At 35.8% G+C, this 22,652-nt stretch overlaps 1 pseudogene; it reads right to left on the reverse strand.

Annotated features, from left to right (window-relative positions):
* The window catches only part of LOC119511421, a 9,655-nt pseudogene extending 1,168 nt beyond the window's left edge, over positions 1-8,487 (reverse strand).
* Between the last annotated feature and the right edge of the window lie 14,165 nt (positions 8,488-22,652).

The raw sequence follows: 22,652 nt of genomic DNA on the forward strand, positions 1-22,652 counted from the left end.
ATTTAATTGTGATGAATCCTGTTTATCTTAAGATTGGATATTTTATTATCTATTGATATTTCATTATAACTAGAGCAAATATCTACCTATTATCTTCCCTTTGCTAACTTCTGTGCTATATACTCAAGTGATACAAAGTGAGTAATGAATCCTTGTCATAAAATAAAATATGTATGATCCACTTATATTTGCATTTTTATTTCTACTTTAGCAACAGTCATGCTTTTATTTACAACCTAACCTCTTTAAATAAAATGATTTTACTATTTTAGAATAAACTCAAAGTCTGTGACTACCTATAATGAATTTCAGCTTAGCCCCATCCTACAGTATACAAGTACAGCTCAGAGTAGGAATAACTCCTAACCATAAAAATGGACAGAAATATCCTTACTAGGAGGAGAATATTCTAGGAGAACAAGATATAATTTTGATGGAATGGCTACTCAATGAAAAAATGTGAAAATTTTTCACTTACAAAGCAATGTGTAGAATACATGTGAAGTTTCACATTGTATAATACATTCTATGTACATATAGAATGAAGAAAAGTCTGGTAATCTCAATTTACCCATCATGTTAAATTTCTCATACTGAGGAAATGTCAACACTAAAATCAAGGTGAAAAAGTGTTCAGCTGGAGTTCACACCAGGAATATCAGACTGGGAAAAATAACTATCAAGATGCTTTACAACAAAATTCAGACATGAATTCTGAGTTTTTCCTTTTGACATTTTAATGAAAAATAAATTAAATGTAGGATTGTGAGGTGATCTGGAACTGATGAATGCAGACTTTTGTAATCAATTGTAGGCAAGGGTCAGAGTTCTTTTCAAGAGATTAGCACATGCACATATTTATGAGGGAAAACTGTGGCTGAAAATTCTAATTTTCAACTTCTATTTTTTCATACACTCTAAACATAATTATGATGACTAGGTTAAATCAGAAAATACCTTTAAGTGTTAACTGAAAAATGTACAAGAAAAGATGATCTTTCATAATTCTTACATACCATTAACAAGTATGTACAGAGCATAATGAACATAACATAGATAAATAACAGATAACTTTGGAGTCTTTTCTGGTGATAGAGACATTTTCCTTTTTAAATGTTTGTACTGGTCTTTCAACTTAAAATGGAAGTAAAATTAAATCTTAGAATAAAAAGATTTTAAGTCTTGGGTTATTTGGAGAAATGGAAATGGAAAATCCCCACAATCCTGATTGGGCATTTGCTCATGCCTTGCATTCAAATGTGTTGCCATTATCTATCTCCAGGAGGTTGGCTCAGGCAGTGGCAATGATGGGACACTTTCTAAGGGGGCTGAGGTGATGGGTGTTTTGGGCAGTTTTGGGCATGACTTGCCCACCTGACATTTGCCAGCCATGGGCTCTGTTCTAGGTTTGCCAATGCTGCCAGAATGCAAAATACCAGAAATGGATTGGCTCTTATAAAGTGGGTTTATTTGGTTACAAAGTTATACTATCTTTAGGCCATATCATGTCCAACTAAGGCATCAACAATAGGGTACTTCACTGAAGGATGGCCAGTGACATCCCAAAAATCTCTGTTACCTGGGAAGACATGTGGTTGGCTCTGTTGCTCCAAGGTTGTGTTTCAAGTGGTGTTCTCCAAATATCAGCATCAGCTTTCAACAGCTGTCTTTAAAATGTCTGTAAGCTGCAGTGGAAAGCTCCAGTATGAACTCCTATGAAGGGCTCTAGCAAAGTAATCAAGGCCCATACTGCATTGGCATGGTCACATCTACAGGGAAATTGTCTAATCAGTTATCAACCACAGCTTGGTGGGTCACATACCATTGGAAACAATCTCATCCAAAGCTTCCAACCTCACCAACATAATATATCCACCCCCAGAAGACTGCATCAAAGACATGGCATTTTTGGCAACATAATACATTGAAACCAGCACAGGCTCCAAGAATAACTCCATATCTCTGAACTCTGGATACACAGGGCTGCACCAGACATGAAAAGCTGCACCTATAATGTTGGCCAATTGGGATTTGAGGAACACCAGCCAGAGCCCAGCCAGAGCATGTTGCACATATGCAGTGGCTGTTGTGGCTGCCCCCTGGCAGTCCTTGCAACCCCTCAGCTGCCTGCAATGCAGCTGCATGGAGTGCTTCTTTCTCTCCCTGTGCTGCAAAACAGCAGGAGCTTGTGCACATCAGCCACCCAGAGTGATGCCAGCATTTCCACCTGCCTGCTGCTTGAAGTATGGTCACCAGTTCACCAGCATGGTTTTGAAGAAAATGTGTCTAGTAATATGGACCATAGAGATAGCTCAGATGTGGCCTTGAAAAGAAATGCTGAATGGGAGAAAAGCTGTCCTTGATTTAAAGTGACAGAGAGTTTTGTAAAATGAGTCCTGCTTTTGGATGGAAGGCAGAATTTGAAAATGTTGAGCTTGGATACTTAGCTGAAGAGATTTCAAAACTAAGAGTTGAAAATGCAGCCTGATTTCCCCTTGCAGCTTATAGTAAAATGTGAGAGGAAAGAGATATGCTAAGAATTGAAGGCTTGGGTACAAAGAAATAAGAAATCAAAAGATAGCAAAACTTGGGGCTACCAGGAAGTGATACCATAGAGGATAGTGCCCCATGTGAAGATTTAACCATACATGGAAACTGACTGCCATTTTGCTACAAGCCAGAATTGGAGAGGGTGTTATCAAGAAAGTATTTGTGGAAAGTCTGATTTTCTGAAGGTTTTGACCCCTGTATGCTTGCAGAAAGCCAACAATTGTTTGCAATATGTGTATAAATGAAACCACTGTCAGTTTGGGTTGGAGGAAATGTAGGAGAAAAAATTGGAGGAAAAATTTCTTCAAACCGAACCATAGAAATTGATTCCTGGAATCAAGAAATCTCTGGGAAGGAGAGAAGAGCAACTGAGGTATGTGGAAAGGGTGAGTTTTCTCTGGAGTCATAATGTGGGCCTTCTGCCTCTAGGCTCAGGAAGTGCTGCTGCCTGAGACCTCAGAGAGATTGGAGCACACTTCTGGTGATTGTGGTGAGCCTGTTTAGATAGGGTTGAACATGTTCCCTGGTGATGGAAGAGAGTTGGGTGCCACCCTGGTACCTGTGGAGGGTGGGGCTGAGAAGAATGTGGTTTCCCCAGTGCATGGATATGTTGGATCTCTCACCCTAGCATTTGAAGAAAAAAGGGCTGCCATATAAGGCTTCAGAAATTGTTGGTCTCTTGCTGTCACAAGCCTCAAGGATAAAACATCATCTGATAAATGACTCTCAGACTTTGAAATCTAATGAAGCATGCCTGTGTGTTTAGGAACTGTTGGTACTGTGAACCCTTTTCCTTTCAGTTTCTCCTTATGACAATGGGAATGTTTATCCTGTGACAGCCCTCCTTATATTAGAAGCAGATAACTTGTTATAGGTTTCACTGGTCCACATCCAGAGAGGAAAGAATTTTGTTTTAGAACAAGACCACATCTGTATTGATTTGGATGGGGTCTGTACTTACCTATTGTTACTGAATGGATTTCAGCTTTTGTGATATTGTGATGGGATGAATGTATTTTGTATTTGGAGAGAATAGGTCTTTTGGGAATCCAAGGGTGGAATGTGCCAGTCTGGATATATTTTGTCCCTCAAAAGCCATATCCTTTAATGCAACCTTCTGGGGGCAGGGTAATGTAAAATTAAAATTGTAAAAGATATTTAATAATTAAAACTAAGCTTTAAAAAGAAACCTGCTATCATTGCTGTATACTTGACACAAAGGCTGTGATGATAATAAGAGAAAGTACTGGAAAAAAAATAGAGGTCCAAAATATTAAATCATCACTGTATAATATAAAACATAAATGGGAAAATACAATTAATACTGAATATTAAACTTTAAAAAGAACCTATTATTGCTACATAACTTGATGCAAAGGCTATGATGTCAATAAAAGAAAGTACAGGAAAAAATGCATGACCAATGTGTTAAATCTGTACTATATAAAATAAAACATAACTGTAGAAAGTAAAATTTATTCATGGCATTAAATATCCTTGGGACAGGGGTTGACACTAACATGATAAACAGAATTGGTTTTATTGGAAAATGCAATTTTGTATTTTTTATTATATCTACTTTATTTTTTAAACAAAGTAAAATCCAGTACATTAAAAAAGGGAGAAAATTAAGCAAAGATTATGTCTGGGATCAAGAAACCATAGTTCACATTTTGATTTAATTTGTTATAATTTTCACTTCTAGTTTTGGTAACAAGCATGATATGTTAAGTCCATATCTTCTAAAAATCATGGAAGTGCCTATTCAAATGAATGTTATAAGGAGGTGGTTTATTTGCTGGTTGAGTATGTGATGGTAAGGAAGCACAGGGTCCATGCAAGGTATTGTCTTTGTGTTTACAAACTCAAGAAAGAAACAAAGACATGAAAAAGCCACTATTAACCCTTGAGTGTATCAGTTATCTTTAATCTTTGTTATCACTACCTGAGATTATAAATATATAGATACACTCTGGTAGATAGCCAGGTAAATCACTTATCTTGAGTTTGCTAACCATAGATCAGCTTGTTTTTTCAGGAGGCTCACATAGACCATTGGGAGCTGTAGTGTAACTATGCAGCTGATTTTGACTGTCTATTAAAAAAAAAAAACACACACAGAAAAGAATTTGGTAATGGGAGCAAGGAATTCTGATAAGCAGCAGGTTTTGTCCAGAATCTGTTTCTGTTTATACTTAGGCCTCCTGGCTGTCTAAGATTGCCTCTTTACAGTCATCACAAGTAGGAGTGAATAGAACAAGTGTTTGAGACATATGGAGGAATTAAAACCCTTGTATACTTTGTATTACTGCAGATGCTATGAAAAAAAGTGGTTACCTAAAAAAAGTTAAGCATAGAATAGCCATGTGACCCACAAATCCTTTATTAGGTAGATACACAGAAGAATTGAAAACATGGTTTCAAACAAACACTTGTACAAAATTGCTCATGGAGGTTTTCACAGGAGATAAAGGAAAAAAATAGTGAGAAAAAATCCATCCAATGTATTATTTATGTTAGTATTTGCCTATTTAGTTCATATTATATATATTTTTTGTGTATATACATATATGTATACATATTTTTATTGGAAATCAATGTTCTGGAGTTCAGTTTTCTTCTTTTTTGCTGTAAGAAAGTCTCAAATCCCTAGATCACATTAATTTGAGTTTGTTTTTGATATGCTAAATATTATGTTTATGAAAGCTATATATAGTATGATGTGATAGAATAGGATAGGATATGCAAGCCACACATAGAATTCTATTATGATAATTTGTTAACAATCAAACTAAATATCTAATTTTATTTATAAAATAATGATATGATTCCAAATAAATTACTTCATGCTCATTTCTGTTTTACTAGAGTAGCTTTTCTGAAATTGAATATTCTGATTCCTCAAACTGTTTCAGTTCTTTCCAAAATATGTAATCATTCTGTATTTCTGATGACGTTTCTGTCATTTTTGAGAATAATGTTCATTATTGAGAATAATGTATATTTTGTAGCTCTGCCACATAAGACTTAATTTATAAGAAAATCAAGGTAAAATTCCAATTTAGATGTAAAGTTGTACTTTTCTAGATTAGAGGCCCAGTGCCTATTTGGAGACTGGACCCAAACCGGATTGTCACCATTATGTTAAAAGTTACTTACCTGTTTGTTATAGGAGCCACCTTATTTGCCAGATTACAAGTACATGTAGGCATACTGTCTTTAGCAAGTCAAAGCAGACAGACTGTGTATAATCCTTGAATAAGTTTTGTCTTTGTATAAGTTATTGAACTTGGTTGAGAATTTTCTCTTGTACTTAGTAGCTTTAATTATTTGACTAGGATGCAGAAAGAAATGAAAATAGGAAAATTCTTGGTTTGTTTGTTTATTTGTGTGAAAGGAAGAATTTGAAATTATATAAATATTTGTACCCAAAGTTTTGTTGTAACCAAATGTAAATTAATGGTAAATGAATATAGATATAGTTGAAAATTTCAGTAGGATTACTTCATCCTCCATTTATGCTGCTCTATTAATGAATGGCAACATTTTCACATAGAGCTTTTTCTAAAGCTATTTGAATGTTGTGCAACAAAAAAATTGCAGAGTAATTTTTCCTGTTCACATGCTATTCTTTATGAATGCTATATTCCCAATACACTGAAAATATGGATATGAAAATGTCAACATTTTCCATTTCTCCTGGTTTTTACAATACTTTGTATACTTCATATTCTCCATGAACTATCACCTTTAATAAATCTTTTGGCCATGCCAATCAAATATCCTAAATTTCCATTTTTTATCTTCCTTCTAAAATCCTAATCCAACCATGCTGTTTACTCCCACCCTTTCATTATCCATTTATCTCCTTCCTAACAGCTATTTCTATGTCTAGAACATGGCCATGAGAATCAGCATGCGGGGCACAAAGTTACACATAAGGAAGGAAATCAAACATATAGCTTACAAATCAAAGTTACCAAGTCTGTTTCACACATATTTGAGGACAGCATAGAAAATAAGGAAGGATCACCACTGTAGAAATGACTGATAACAGAAGGACAAAGAAAATGCTTCATTGTGTCTTAAGAGGATAAAGATAACTCCTTGTCTCCAATTTGTTTGCACTTTGTTATTTTAAGACTAGAAAGGAAAATGAAAAGAAGATTGAGAAAATCCATATCCTTAAACAAAATTTACATAAGCATACATAGTTCATTGATGAGTGACACAGTACATTTCCCATCATACAGTTAATGAGGTTCTATGAAATCACATAATGAATCATATAATCACCATCAAGGAATGATATCATGTGTCAACTTGGCTAGGAAATGATGGCCATGTGTTCAGTCAAGAAAACAGGTATGAATGATACTGTGAACTGAAATCACTAGTCATTTGATTAGGTCCCTTTTACTTTCCTAGGCTGTTCAAAGCAGATACCATGAAATGTGTTGGCTTAAACAATGGAAAATTATTAGTTTACTGTTTGAGGTAAGAAAATGTCAAATCAGGCATGATGAAAGCAATACTTTCCTCCTACAACCAGCTAACAGTGATCCTTGGCTCCCTGCAACATCAAGGCAGACTGCAGTGCCTGCTGGTCTCTCACTTCTCTCAGCATCTTGGTGCTGTGTCTTTTTCTCTTTGTCTTAATTTTATTCTCTTAAAATGACTCCAGTAAGAAGATTAAGACCCATTGTGATTAAGGTGATTCTTACCATAATTGAAATAGCCTCATCAAGACATCATAAGTAAAATGGGTCCACAGCTGCAGGAATGGATGAAATTTAAGAACATGTTTTCCTATGTAGATATATCTTCCAACTACCACAACAACTATGCAAGATTACATCTGCAATCAAAAAGGACATTGCCTTCAGCAATGAAAGGAAACTGCTTATCTAATAAGTTGAAGGCCAAAAAGTGAGAATGAGGTATTACAGCCATCAGAAAGAAGAATTTCTATCATTACTTCAGAAGCTCACTATTCTGGGGAAATTAACTTCATATCCATTGGTCTTACCAACTTGTGGCCTGTCCTACAGAATTTAGACATGAGGCAATTCTTACAACAAATCTCTTAATATTTTTACAGTAATATAAATCTCTTGTATGTCTATCTCTCTGGAGAACCCTGAAAAAAAAACAGTGGGGATGAAGTGATATCTAATTGTTACATAACTTATGAGGATTAGTTTCTGAATATAAGGAAAATGATTTAACTGTTCCTTATAATTAGGTTTTGTTTTGTTGTCCAAGATAATGAAATTATATCCATTAAAAAAATTCAGGTACATTTGCATTTGCTATAGTTCTTTAGGAAAATATTCTATGATGAATATCAAATATGAATTTTGCATGCATTTTTAAAGACCCTGTGGAAGACATTTTTTACCTCTTTGTTCCTTAAGCTATAAACCAAAGGATTAAACATGGGGATAATTAAAGTGTAAAACACAGAGGACATTTTATCAGAATCAAGGGAGTGACCAGATTTAGGATACTCATACATAAAGAGTAGGGTCCCATAGAACACCAATACCACTGTCAGATGAGAAGCACATGTGGAGAAAGCTTTTTTCCTTCCTTCAGGAGAATGTATTGAAATATGGTAATCAGGATCAGCACATACGATACTAAAATGACTAGGAGGGAGGAAATCATATTAAATGCTGAAAATATTATAATCAACAATTATATTTCTCTTGCATTTGAGCACAGCATGGATAACAAAGGGATATCATCACAATAAAAATGACTGATGATATTAGAACCACAGAAGCTCAATGTAAAAATCTTAATGGTGAACATCAGAGACACAAAGGAGCTGTAGAGGTAAGGGATACCCCCAAGCACGTGGCAAAGTCTCTGAGTCATGAAAGAACTATATAGCAAAGGGCTACAGTTGGCCACATAGTGGTCATAGGTCATGGCTGACAAGATGAAAAATTCACTGACAATGAATAAAAGGAAAAAGGCCAGCTGTGTGGCACAGGCATAATAGGAAATTGTATTTTGTTCCACAACAAAATTTATTATCATCTTGGGACAAATAACAGTAGAAATGCCAAGATCAATGAAAGCCAGGTGTCTGATAATGAAATACATAGGTGTGTGGAGGTGAGTCCACCTTGGCAAGGATGATCATGCCCAGTTTGCCCATCACTGTGACCATGTAGATAGGAGAAAGACCCCAAAAGGGGACCCTGCAGCTCAGGGTGACTTGTGACTCCCAGTAGAATAATTCAGGCAGCACTGTCAGATTCTGGCCCATTTTATCCAGTTATCTCTTCTGGGAAGAAACAGAAGCATTATTATTTGTTTTCACGCAATATTATATAATCTTATTATCTTTAGAACCAAATGGAGAATATTTCTTCATGGATAAAAAATAATCATCATATCTTATTTTGAATCTAAAATAACTTTTTCCCCAAACTGAGGGATCCATATGAAAAATCAATTTGCACTGATAAAGCATTGATTAAACTTTTAATAGAATGTACACTATTTGGTGCATATCTGTGGATATCACAGATGTATAAATATTGAACTCTTTATCTATACAATGAAATCAGTTTTTCTTTAGTATATGAATATTTGCATGAGATTAGTTGTGGCATTTTGATATTATGTATGAAACATTCACAGTTAACATGAAGCTAATGAAAATTAAGTTTTAGGTCATGACAAATGCTTTGACTTGGCCTTAACAATATGATCACACAGTGATGGCCTCTGTATGTGTTGTGAAAACATGTTGACCGTAATCATTATCAATGAAATCCACCTCCTCTTTCCATTCTGTCTTCTGCTTCATTGCACTTCTCCAATATATAGTTGCACTCTACTGTCTAGAGGCATTTCTGGGGTCAAAGTAAGTAGGAATTGAGTTAATAATTCACATGAGTTTCAGTGAGTGAGTCTATATGGTTGAAATCAATGACAGTTTCATTAAATGACATGTACTTTTTCTGGTGTGGAAAGGATTCTAAAACACTCCTACTACTTACGAGTTCTTCTCTAATCAATAAAAAGATTATTTAATGATTTTATTAATTATGTTACCCTTATAGTTTCTTCATATCTGAAATTTGTTTTATTTGTTTTTTTTGAAAGAAACTTTCATGTTATTGTCCAAATTTGTACTTTGAGTTTCCAGGCCTGAAAGAGTTAGACTATGCTTGCAAAAAATTAGTGGTTTATATCAATATTAGCTTCCGACTGACTAACTTATTATTCCCATTTTGTCTCATATAATACTGTAAAAATGATAATATCTATGAGATTTTTTAATTTTTTTATTGTGAATTTAGTGCATCATATTTTGAAAGCTCTAGATGTATTACTAGAACTTTAAAATGAAGATTTTATAGAGTATTTCACTGTGAGTTTCAAATATTTCCATGAAAATCCTGTTCTATTCATTTAATAAAGTTTTATAATAAAAATCAATAAATAGTCAAAATTGAGGCTGGTCTGATTGAAGTGAGTGAAGCAACTTTAACTATGTCCAATTGGATTCCCTCTTAAAAGCATCTCACATTCAGTGTTACCTCAAAGATCACCTGCATTTCTGATTGCAAGATTTGTCCATTGAACAAGTATAGAGTTTAAAATATCCAGTCACATAAAACACAAAGTAGAATTACTATAATGTAATGGAATCTCCAGACTTAGTATGCACAATTGTTATTGAGGCTGTAAAGATTGGAGCAATTTCCACCAGAGTCACCACCATTTGGCCATGTCAGATAAGATTTCAGTGCTGTGATGGACAGATCTTTCAAAAGAGTGCAGCAAATCTAGTAATCTTGGGAGAGAGGGCAATTCTTGAAATTGGGGGCCACTCCATTCCTTCTTCCTTCATTAGATTTTCTCTGTTCTCTATTGAGCCTCATTTTCCCCTCTAGGTTCTTCATCCTCCAAATATATAAATTCTATGCTTATTTCCATTTGGAAACTTTATCTGAATCTTGCCTGTTGCAGGTGTCTGCTCTCTTAGGACTTTACTGTACAAGAGGAGATGTGCTGGATTGATGAAAGGAGTTCAATATTCCAAAGCTGATTACAAAACATTAATGTCTTCAATATTTTTCTAAGAATTATTCTGTTATTTATTAGTCTGCATCCATTTTCATTCTCAGTTACTGTCTCCCTTTTAAGATATCTGAATTATTCCATCCTGTCCATTCCTTCGGTAGAAAAGAATATGCCATATCAGTTCTTTAACTTCTTAATGTGTACATTTTATACTTTCATTCAGTAGAAAACTATGGGAGCACAAAAGATACAGAAGTATGTAAAGATATGATTGATATCTTTAGATGTGGAATTAGTTAGAAATAATTTTTGTTTTTAGGGGTTTTCTGTAAATCCACAAATTATAAAAGTATGTATTAATTTATCAATCTACTCAATCCATTTGTAATGCTTATTCTGAATGATCAGACCTAGTAGTAAATTACCCAGTAGATAAAACACACACCAATCAAAAACAGCAACAAAATCTTCAATTTTTCATAAGAAATGCTTATATGAAACACAGTCCCAGTTTATCAAATATTGCATGGGACATACTTGTACTAAAAGAATATTTGTTATCAATCAAATATTACTTGGGACATGCACTAAAAATATTTGCTGTTTATCTGAAACTAAAATGAAAATTGGTGTCCTTTATTTTATCTGACAATTTACCTTCATGGACTATATGAGATGGTATCTCTGATGAAATTTTCAGATTTTTGTAACTTCATCTTCACTTGCAGTATCCAACATCCCAGAATCAGGAAAGATAAATCAAATTGATCTGTGCCATATGAACAGTTCATAGGATTTAATGCTTTAGAAATATTATCCTACTCCCAGGCACCCCAGTTAACAAAGGAGATAATGAATATCTTTGATGTGCTTGAGCAAATCAGCTGTCAGTAATCAGTGGAGTATCTATAGTCAGAAGCAATGAGTAAGAAGAAATTTCAAGATTGAAGTGATCATCAGAATCAAAGACCATTTTATCAACCTTTAATATAGAGTCAATTTTATTCTCTCAAATTATGTTTCTTTTCCTGCAGTAGAAAGAATTATGGATTTCCTCCCCTTTGTCATGTTTCCCTGAAGTAGTGTGAATAAATAATAAAAGGAGCTATGTGCTCCTGAGATTTTAGAAGTTTGATTTACATTTAATTCCTTTTCTGGTTTATGTTTTTGTCTCTCAGAGGCACAGAGCTTCACAATTTACCCGATGTATTATTGTGCAGTGTGGAAAGAGAATGGAAATGACAAGAAACATTTGCAATTATTCAGGAGAAAATTTAATGGCAAAATTGCTTGCCTGTTTGTTTACTTTTGGGTGTTATTATCCTCTTGGATTTTTTCCTTCAGATTTTAAATCAAATTAATAAATTGAGATAAAAGAGCTTGCATGACATTAAGACAAAGAAATTGAGATGAAGTGATCATAACAAATTTGAAAATCTTTTCCACAGAGGCAGGCAACCATGTTTATGAAATTCAGTGTTCCCCCTAATTACTGAATAAATGAGATTTTTGTTCAAGGGAATATTTTACCTTTAACAATACCATTAAATGCAAATTTCCTCTAAATGGTGGCATCAGTATAATCTTCTTTTTGAACATTTTTAGCCACTGCAATGGGCTGGTGGAAAAATGAACTCTATTTTCAAAGAGGAACCAAGATCCTCTCAAGGCTGCTGGGCAAGCCCAGAGCACTAAAACAGTTCATTTTAATGAGTTGCAGTATCAACCAGCCCTCTTTTTTCCAACATTTAAAAAATAACACAGAGACAATAACCCTTGTGTGATCTTCCTTGAGATATTTTTATAAGGCAAGGGAATTCTAGATAAGAAAAAAATGAAGAAAAGTGTAATGGTGAGAAAGAATGCTCCTAGGTTTCCCATAAGTGATGTTAAAAGTACTGATGTTTAGAAGGTAACAACATCATCTGTTGAAGCAAATCTATATTGTGTTATTTTCAGTAATCTGCCGTTAAAGCTATTCATTTAGAATTAGTTTTCTCAACTAAAATTCTGTTAAATTTTGTCCTTTTAAGAAAAAAGAAATCTGATATTGTTTTTCATAATAAAACATCCTTCAGCTCCTTTTGGCCAGAAACGAATGGAACCAAAAAATAAAATTCCATTTCCAAATTGAGGAAAAGGCTATATATTTGATAGTCATCAAAGATCAAGGCTACTGGTTTCAGGTATATCTTTCTGGCTACTCTAATAACCCAGAAAATAAAAGAAATAATGAGTCAGTTGTCATAATCATTTGTTAAAACCTAACTTCATTGTTACAACCTTTCCCTCTCATTTGATCATATGCTCAATCTTCAGGGATATCTGAGCAGTGAACATTCAAATTTCTGTTCAAAAGCAGTGTTAACATTATGAGGTAGAGGAATACAGATAGTTCATATTTTAGAGAGACTGGTACCTCTGTGATTCAGGGTTTGTCTGACATAGGAACAATCTGGAGGTTTTAAGTTTCTGAAATAATATAATTGGATAGAACCTTAGATAGAGCCCAGGGTATTCTTTAGGGTCTTTAGAAATACTGTTGTTGTGGTTTGGCATACTGTGGCAATTTGCAATATCTGTCTGAAGTTTGCATAAGAGTAAACTCCAGAATGACCCGTCAACTCTATTTGAAATCTCTTAGCAAATGAAACTTTATTTTGTTTGATTTACTTTCTCCCTTTTGGTCAAGAAGGCATTCTCAATCCCAAGATGCCAGGGACAGATTCATCCCTTGGAGTCATGCACCATGCAATGGGGAGTGTAGTGTGTTTGCATTGTTAACTTAGAGGCCACATCTGAGCAATGAAAGAGGTTCTCTGGTGCTGACTCAGGCACAATTATAAGTAGGCACAGCTTTGATGTTAGAGAAATAAGTTTCATAAGGGCAAGCCTGAAGATCAAAGTCTTGGCTTATTAAATTGGGACTCCCTAATGGGAGAGAGAGTATCAGGAATTTTCCAACTGGGGAAGATTAGTAGTACCATATTTTCCAGTCTCTCAAGGGACTTTGCAAATGCCTTTTCATTTTCTGCCCCAATACTCTGGAATGTATCAGGGTATTAAATGAATCTCCACAGAATAACAAGATATCATTCCCCATTTAAGGGCAAATTCCGATGTGCCCATACAATGGAATACTGTGTGTCTGCAGAAAAGAATGGAGTCCTGGGGCATGCATGAAGGTGAATGAACCATAAGGACACTATTTTGAGTGAAATAAGCCAGAAACAAAAGGGCAAATATTATTTGGTCTCATTTAGAAAATGCTCATAACAAATTAGGGCCTAGATTGTAAGCTCTTACAACAGTCACAGTTATTCTTGAGTTTTACTAGCTATTTCTAAATTTGGAGATACTGTGCTTTTTGTGAATTTTCTGGTTACATGCAATTATATTGTTAATAAACTGAACAGACAGGATAAGTTAGTATGCGGCAGAAAATTTAAATTTTGGAAAAATCTTTTTTTTCCTTTGGTCTCAAACAGAACTTGAAGTTTTAAAATACAGACAATATCATCCTTTACCCTGTATTCTGATTTGCCTTAGTCATAACCAGATCAGATTCAATCATATATGTAATTGAAGTCTGTTTTCTTTTTCAGCTTCTTTAACAGTTGCTATAAGGAATAATGCTGACATTCTGAGGTGTAGAACTCAGACTGTGAGTCTCACGTGTCACACAAATACCTAAAGCTCCAGAGAAATACTAGAATTTCAAAAAGAGCACAGCATCTCCAAATTTAGAAATAACAAGTAAAACAAGAATAACTGTGACTGTTGTAAGAGCTTACAATCTAGGCCCTAATTTATTAGCATTTTCTAGAGGAGACCAAACAATATTTGTCCTTTTGTTTCTGGCTTACTTCACTCAAAATAGTGTCCTCAAGTTTATTCACCTTGATGCATGCCTCAGGACTCCATTCCTTTCTGCAGACACACAGTATTCCATTGTGTGGGTACATCAGAATTTGCCCTTAAACTCTTCAGTCAATGGACCCTTAGGTTATCTCCATCCATTGGCATTCATGAATAAAGCCACCATAAACATCAGTGTGAAAATGTCTCTTCTGTCCCTGCTTTCTCTTTTTGTGGGTACATACACAGTGTTGCAATTGCATGTTCATATTGTGACCCAATATTTAGAATCCTGGGGAAGCACCACACATCTTCAGAAGGGCGGCACCATTTTTTTCCACTTGGAAGGGTTTTCATATTGTTTATGCTAGAACTCCATACTTCAGTGACTCTGAATTCATTGGTATGAGGTGGGAACCAGTATGTGTCTATGAAGCAAGTCCCTGGATCATTCTATCAGCAGGCATGTTTGAGGACCATACTCTCACAGTAAATATGAAGAGCTTTTTAACAAACTCCACTTTAGCTCAGGTTCCTTCATGAGGAGGAACTTCATAGCACACAGGGAAGCAGGTAGTCTATGAACTGTACCCAGTAATCAGGTTATACAGTAGAATCTCCAAGAAACTGTTTAAGAATACAAACCTTTAGCATTCTGATGGAGATGACCTGGACAAGTTCCAAGCATTCTGTTTGGGTCTAGGTAGTTTAGGTGGGCATTCAGTGTAGAGATGCTGTGCTTTAAGATGAGACAAATCCTCTTGTCAATTCTAACTGTCCTACGAGTTATGAGAAGCTGATAGAAACTCCTGAGATTTTATTGTCAGGGAAGCTGGTAAGTCATATGGAGGTCTTGGACATGACCCAGAAAACCCTTATAAATCACAAGAAACAAACCTAGTGTAAATGGAATGTGAGTTAAAACAAAGTGGAATTCAACAATGATTGAGCTGTTTGTCTTATCAAGGACATGAGAGCAGACTTTTGAGCAGAGTTAAAACCAGCAATTTCAAACAAAATTGTTTCAATAATAACATAACATATAGTCCTGAAAATTTACAAAACAAAAATTTTTGAATTTAACACATACTGAAAAAATATGAGAGAAAATTGAGAAAAATAATTTAGGTCAATATGATAATAGTATAAGAGAAATGAAGTCAGAGGATATTAAAGTAGTCTTGGGTATCTGTGAATCATGGATGGGAATTAGAATAGTTTACTTGAGGATAATAGGGCATCAGTTCAAGATCTTTAGTGATAAAATAAATGAAATATTTTTGAGTGAATAGCAAGGCCCATAAGATTGGATCAGAATGAAGCATATGTGAGAGAACTAAAGACATGCTTAATCAAGGCAAGGGATGTGTAGTATATGTTATGGATAAGATGGGGGGATTGGAGACCAAGGAGTCATTGAAACATTTTTAGGCAATGACTGCCTTTCTGCTATAGGGGACACCAAGTTCCAAGGGAGAGACACTGACCCCACAAAACAGGAAAAGTACCCCATCTGCAGAAGGGTTTAAGCTAGAGCAGGGAAGTGATAAGGGGGTCTACCTGCAAGGCAGAGAGTGAACTCCTAAACATATCCTGAAGACATCAATTCCCCACATCTCCTTTGTTGGTCATTGTCTCTTCCTTCCATTCAATTATAGGACAGTGAGATGCATCCATTTTGACACATTTGGCTTTTTTCTTATTAAATATATATTGAAATAATTTTAAAGTTATGGAAAGTTACAAAAATAGTATACTCTTTCTATGTAGAAGGAATGAATAATCAGAAGAAATCAAGGAAAAAAAACTCATTCACAATAGCAGATAGAAGAAAGAAATATCTAGGAATAGTTCTAACCAAGGATATAAATGGCTTGTACACAGAAAATGAGAAAACATTGCTGAAATAAATTAATGAAGATCTGAATAAGTGGGAGAATATTCTATGTTAATAGATTGGAAGACTAGTCATAATTAAGATGGCAATACTACTCAAAGCAATTTATATATTCAATGCAACACAATCAAAATCCCAACACACTTCTATGCAGATAAGGAAAAACCAATCATCAAATCTATATGGAAAACTGAGGAACCCTGACTATCTAATGCTATCTGAAAATGAAGAGTGAATTTAGAGGACTACACTGTCTCATCTTAGAACTTAATACAAAGCCAAATTCATCAAAAAAGGGACTGGCCAAATGGAAAACATATAGAATAATGCAATAGAATTGAGTGCTCAGAAATCAACCCACATATTTATGGACAACTGATTTTTGACAAGGGGCAAAGACCACACAACTGAGAAAGAGCAGTTTCTTCAGCAAATGGTACTGGGAAAACTTGATCTGCATTTGTAAAAAAAGGAAAAAAAATCATGATCTATACTTCACACAGTATTCAAAAATAAATTCAAAATGTATCAAGGCCTTAATATAAGTGCTAGAACTATCAAGCTCTTAGGTCAAAATGTAGGACCTTGTGTTTGGCAATGCTTTCTTAGATTTTACACACAAACCACAAACAAGGGAAAAATAGATAAATGGGACAGCATCAAAATTAAAAAACTTTACAACTCATAGGACTTTATCATGAAATTTTAACAAAATGGGAGAAAATATTTGGAAACTGCATATCCAATAAATGTTTAGTGTCCAGAATATAAAAAGTCCTTCAACATAGAACCAAATAAAAACAACCCAACATATGCATGGGCAAAATCTTGAACAGACATCTCCCAAAAGTAACACATGAAAATTTGCTTAACATCATTGACCATCACAAAAGTGCAAATCAAAACCACAATGAGATACCATTTCACACTCTTTAGAATGGCTGCTATTTAAAAACTGAAAAATAACAGGTCTGGACAGGATATGGAGATATGGGAACAATCATTAATTGCTAGTAGCAGTGTGAAATGGGGCAGTCATTGTGAAAGAGAGTCTAACAAGCTAACTTGATAGTGGATGGATTTTAGAGGAATGTATCCTCTCTATGGAGAAAATGGATTATGGCACAAAGTCTTGCAGTTTCTTCTCCTTGTTCAACCTCAGAGACTTGTTTTTGGTGTCTCTGCAGGGATGAAAACCATCTTGTTATTTCAGTTTTCATTCTACCTCTTCTGACTTTCCTTGAGTCTCCATCATGGACATTGATTCTGTGGCTTGGCTTTGTAGTGACAATGTTCACCCATATTTGGTCATTTGTAAAAATGTTTACATAAACAATATTTTTGTATATATAGCTTACATCAAATTTCCTTTAAGTAATCCTGTAGATATGCATATTTCAGTCATGAAATAGGAGATGAAATTCTGTATTGCATACCATGGAATGTTATTCAGCCATAAAATTTAATGAAGTCAAGTCCTGATACAAATGAAAACATGGATGAACCTTGAAGACATCATGTTGACTGAAATAAACCAGACATAAAAAGACAAATGTTACATGATCTCACTTACTTGGAACAACCCAGAAAAGTAAGCTCTTAGAGTCAACATCTAGAACTAGGTCAGCTGGGGACAGTGTGGAGATAGAGATTCAGAAGGTAAGGCTTAAAATGTGCCAATTACTATTTGGAATGATGGAAATGACATGGTAATGGATAGTGGTGATGGTTGCCCAACATTGTGAATGCAATTAACAGCCTTGAAATATGTATCTCTTTATGATTTAAAGAGTAAATGCTTGAGTGTATGCATGCTAAAAGAATAAGAATTCTTAAAAAGTCCATTGGACTTTACTACACAGTTAATCTTTAGTTAGAACATGCAGTTTAATTAATTATAACAATTATAAAAATGTACTATCATCAGACATGACATATTTTCTATGAAATGTTAGGTGTTGCTGGTGAGATGGTGTATGGTAATCTGGTATTTTATGCATGATTGGTCTTTCAACCAATAACTGCTCTAATAAGATATACATATATGATATGTAAGGAAAAATGAAAGAAAATTGCATATTGAAATCAAATGGGTAACTGGTTAGAATATTAGGGGGAAATGTATTTGAAGTTAAAGTAAATATAACTTGTGATTGGACTTTCCTATGTGGAAGTAGTTTTCATAAAGTGAAATTATGGATGCCTGGGTGAGCCAGTGAAAGAAGTGGTTTTGTCATGGAAGTAAGTAGGAAGTACTTAATTTGGAAAGATGAGTGAAGACTTTACTGTTTCCTCAAGAAAAATGTAAATTTATTTTGAGCAAACAAATGGATTTCATGTAACAATGGAGTTTGGAGCACATGTGAATGATATAATGGGGAAGAACATAAAATCTTTCCCTTACTGGGGTCATGAGATTCTGTGTTGCACAGTTAGATAGAGAGCAGAGGAAAGGGTTGTCCCTGGGACACAAACATAATTACAACTCTGCAGAGATGCTCACAAAATCCTGGTGCAACAGATTCATTGAGACAGACATAGACTAGACACAGAAAGACTGAGAAATAGACACACCCAAGTTGGAGCTCATGAACAGATAACATACCTCTCCCTGAACTGCTTCCCTTAAGCAAGGGGCAAGGCCACTCTGAACAAGGTCAAAACCAAAGTCCTTCAGGGCAACTGCATTTCACAGAAGTCACTGTGCAGAATGGTGAGGGAGGCAGGGATAAGTCTTGGACTGTGCTCAGATGGGAAATCCTTTGTGCTGATGTAGAGAGAAAATCTACAGGCAGGGGCCTTGCCGGTTTGAGTGTATTGTGTCCCCCAAATGCCATTATCTTTGTAGTCTTGTATGGGGCAGACATTTTTGGTGCTGGTTGGATTTGCTTGGGATGTGTCCCACCCAGCTGTCGGTGATGATTTTGATGAGATGTTCCCATGGAGGGCGTGGCCCCACCCATTCGGGGTGGGGCCTTGATCAGTGGAGCTATATAAATGAGCTGACTCAGAGAGAGGAAATTCAGAGAGTGCAGCTGGGAGTGATGTTTTGAAGAGGAGCAAGCTTGCTAGAGAGGAACGTCCTGGGAAAAAAGCTGTTTTGAGGCCGGAGCTTTGGAGCAGATGCCAGCTGTCTTCCTAGATAACAGAGGTTTTCCGGAGGCCACTGGCCATCGGCCATCCTCCAGTGAGGGTACCCGATTGCTGATGTGTTACCTTGGACGCTTTGTGGCCTTAAGACTGTAATTGTGTAGTGAAATAAACCCCCATTTTATAAAAAGCCTAACCGTCTCTGATGTTTTGCATTCTGCAGCATTAGCAGACTAGGACAGGGGCCATTCTCAACATTCTCTGCCCTGCTCAATCATGGGCTGGGCTTGTTGGTATCATTACCTCAAGGACCATGAAATGAAATAGAGAGGGGATTGTTCCTCCAAATTATAACTGAGTATCTTCTGTGGTCCTCTTTATAAGGGCAGGGCTAGACTTTTGTGTTGGTCTCTGTTTAGACTTCACAATACTCCAAAATAAGTCTTGTAAACTCATCAACATATCCCAGATTTACTGCAGTTCCTTGTACTGAACCTCTTTGTATTTGTAGTAGCCAGGGATCTCTGGATGTGTGTGTGTGTGTTTCTGTGTGTTTATGTGTGTGTGTTTCTGAATCTTAAGAGGTTTATTATAAGAATTACCTGATGAAAATGTAGATATTGGCAAGTCCTTACTGTCTAGAACAAGTCACAAGTAGTGAACTCTGTTGATGTTTACTCCCAGGAGAAGCTGTGAATCAGGATCTCGATAAAGGTGAGGATTAACTCCCCCAGGAGAAAGTGGATGGCTGAAACAAAGATATAAATTTTTCTTTATGTCTGCTTAAATCATCAGTTCTCCTTTTAAGGCCTCCACCAATTGGATCAGACTTTTCTCATTGGTGAAAGCAAACTCATTTGTTGATTATACATGTTTTTTCAGCCTTAGATGAATCAACTAGTAAATCCACAAAATACCCTCACAGTAAAATTTAGAACAGTGCTTGCTTAACCAAACAACTGGACACCATAACCTGGTTCATTTAGCAGATTAAATTAGCCATCACAACAATTGTTTTGAATTTATTTGATTCCTATTCTGCACCTTGTGATGTAATTCACATCTAAGGAATCCAATTCATGAATGAAATTTTGTGTTCCCTGTAGAAACAAAAGTTAATACCTAGCAATAACAGCAAAGAAGAATGCAGATGCCTTTCATTTTTTTTCTAGAATAATCAAGATGCATTTAAACATTTCTACCATAAGTGTGTAGGTCATATCCTGAATTTTTAAACTAGATGTCTTCAATTTCATGCAAACTCTTTGCCCTGATCATAATTAGGGATTGACAAAAGATGATTGCAACATTCAGTGGCCAAACTCTTTAACACAGAGTTAGGGAACACAAATAATTTAGGTGGTAGAGTCAGAGATATCTGTGGATGGTAAGGAGCATGCTATATCCACCACATACCCTTGATCATTGGGTCCATGTTGGATAGCCTTCATCTTTCTCCCAATGTGTATGCAAATATTCAACAGGCTAACTCACACTGGTCCCCCTGCTGTCATTTAACAGCCCCTTATTGTGAAGGGAATTCTTGCATTCTAAGTTTTGTCATAGGGCCTTCCCAGTCTTCCAGCTGGATCTCAGTGAATACATTTACAGTTCAATGTATCTTCTTGATCAGGTGTTGCTCTCCTACTCATCCATGCACCTCAGTGAATTGTGTACCACTCTGTAAGTGAATTCAGCTTTGGAATAACTTCCATGCCATGTCTATTACCCTACCTAAAAAAAGTCCTCCTCCAAGTCAAATTCTAGTGATTCTGACCTAATTATTTTGGGCTGAAGCCTATAAATTTGTGTTTGGAAAATCTCCTTTGTTGTTCCTAATCTGCATCCTTTTTTGAGATCTGCAGCCTTAGAACTGACAAGCTGAGGATTGCACTGAGCTGCACCTGTGGGCAGGGGCCTCTTGGACCTTCCCCACCTCATTGTACCTTAGGAGACAGGACATTTGTAACCCTGAGTGATTCCATGCCAAAGATGAGAAGTACCAGGAGAGATTAAACCAAATGACAAGGTACACTTCCCCAGAGATTCTGATGGAAGGGTCCAGGTTGTTTCCAGAAATCAGTATCTGTGAATATCCCAGGTTGTTTTCTGGAATCTTCACTGGCGGCCTCCAAAGGCCGGGATTTTTATTTCAAGTTTTGTTTCTTCACTTCCTGGTAATATACGGTAGCTCCAGATAATCTTTGTGGACTCAGAAAGCCTGTGAGGGCATCATCACGAAAATCTCTTTTAAGATTTGATTTTTCTTTAAAGAAATATGTGAATTTATAAGGGGAAATTATTCTCCTACCTCCTTAATTCTTTTTATTATCACGGCAAAGAATCATGTATATTATTGCTAAACCTCTGGGAAAAGCAAATAAATTAGTTAAATTATTCAATGCTTCAGTGTAAAGTACTCAATAGAAAACATACCAGGCATTTTCTGTCCAAAATGTTCCATGTGAAAATGTAATTTGTGATGATTCTTCATTGAACATTTGAAATTAGATAGGAAATTTGGGAAGTATATTAGAAGGAAGAGTAGCTGAAACTAATGAAATTATAAGGTGCCATTAGGTTTTCCTGTTTGTAGGAGTTAAGCATAGAAGAAAAAAGGAGTGTCTGGGTGAGGAAATGATAGTTTGTGTGTCATGGAAGTGATAGAGAAAATGAGAGGGGGAGGGAAATAGAGGGTGAGCAGAATGAGAGAGAGAAGAACTCAAGGGGATATCATGAACCCTCCCCCTGAATTTCTCTTCATTATGGAGGGAACAAGTCAACTATGACTAAGACGAGAAAAAACTCCTTCAGAGCCACTGGGTTTGTGACAGTTCCTGTGTGGCAAAATGAGGAGACAGGCAGGAGAAGAAATGATCATACAGCAAATTGAAGGCAAGTTCTTTGTGCTGAGGTGCAGAAAGGACCTGGAACCAGGGGACAATCACAATATTATCTGCCCTGCTCAGTACACAGTGTGATGGGATAGGCTTCCTGAATTTACCCCCACAAAGACTATGCAGTGGAATAAAGCAGAAGCAGTCTCAGCAGATATGGCCCTCTGTTTATTGCCCAAAACCTCTGTAAGACCTTCAGAAAGACAGGGCATGAATTGCCACCACATTTCTGGTTTTCCATTTTAATGGTCCTGTAAAAGTCCTGAAAATTTATTAGCTTCTGGTGACACGTCATGAATTTTTCATTATGC

This window comes from Choloepus didactylus, chromosome 16 (genome assembly GCF_015220235.1).
Source record: "Choloepus didactylus isolate mChoDid1 chromosome 16, mChoDid1.pri, whole genome shotgun sequence".
In the NCBI taxonomy this organism is placed as follows: Eukaryota; Metazoa; Chordata; class Mammalia; order Pilosa; family Megalonychidae; genus Choloepus; species Choloepus didactylus.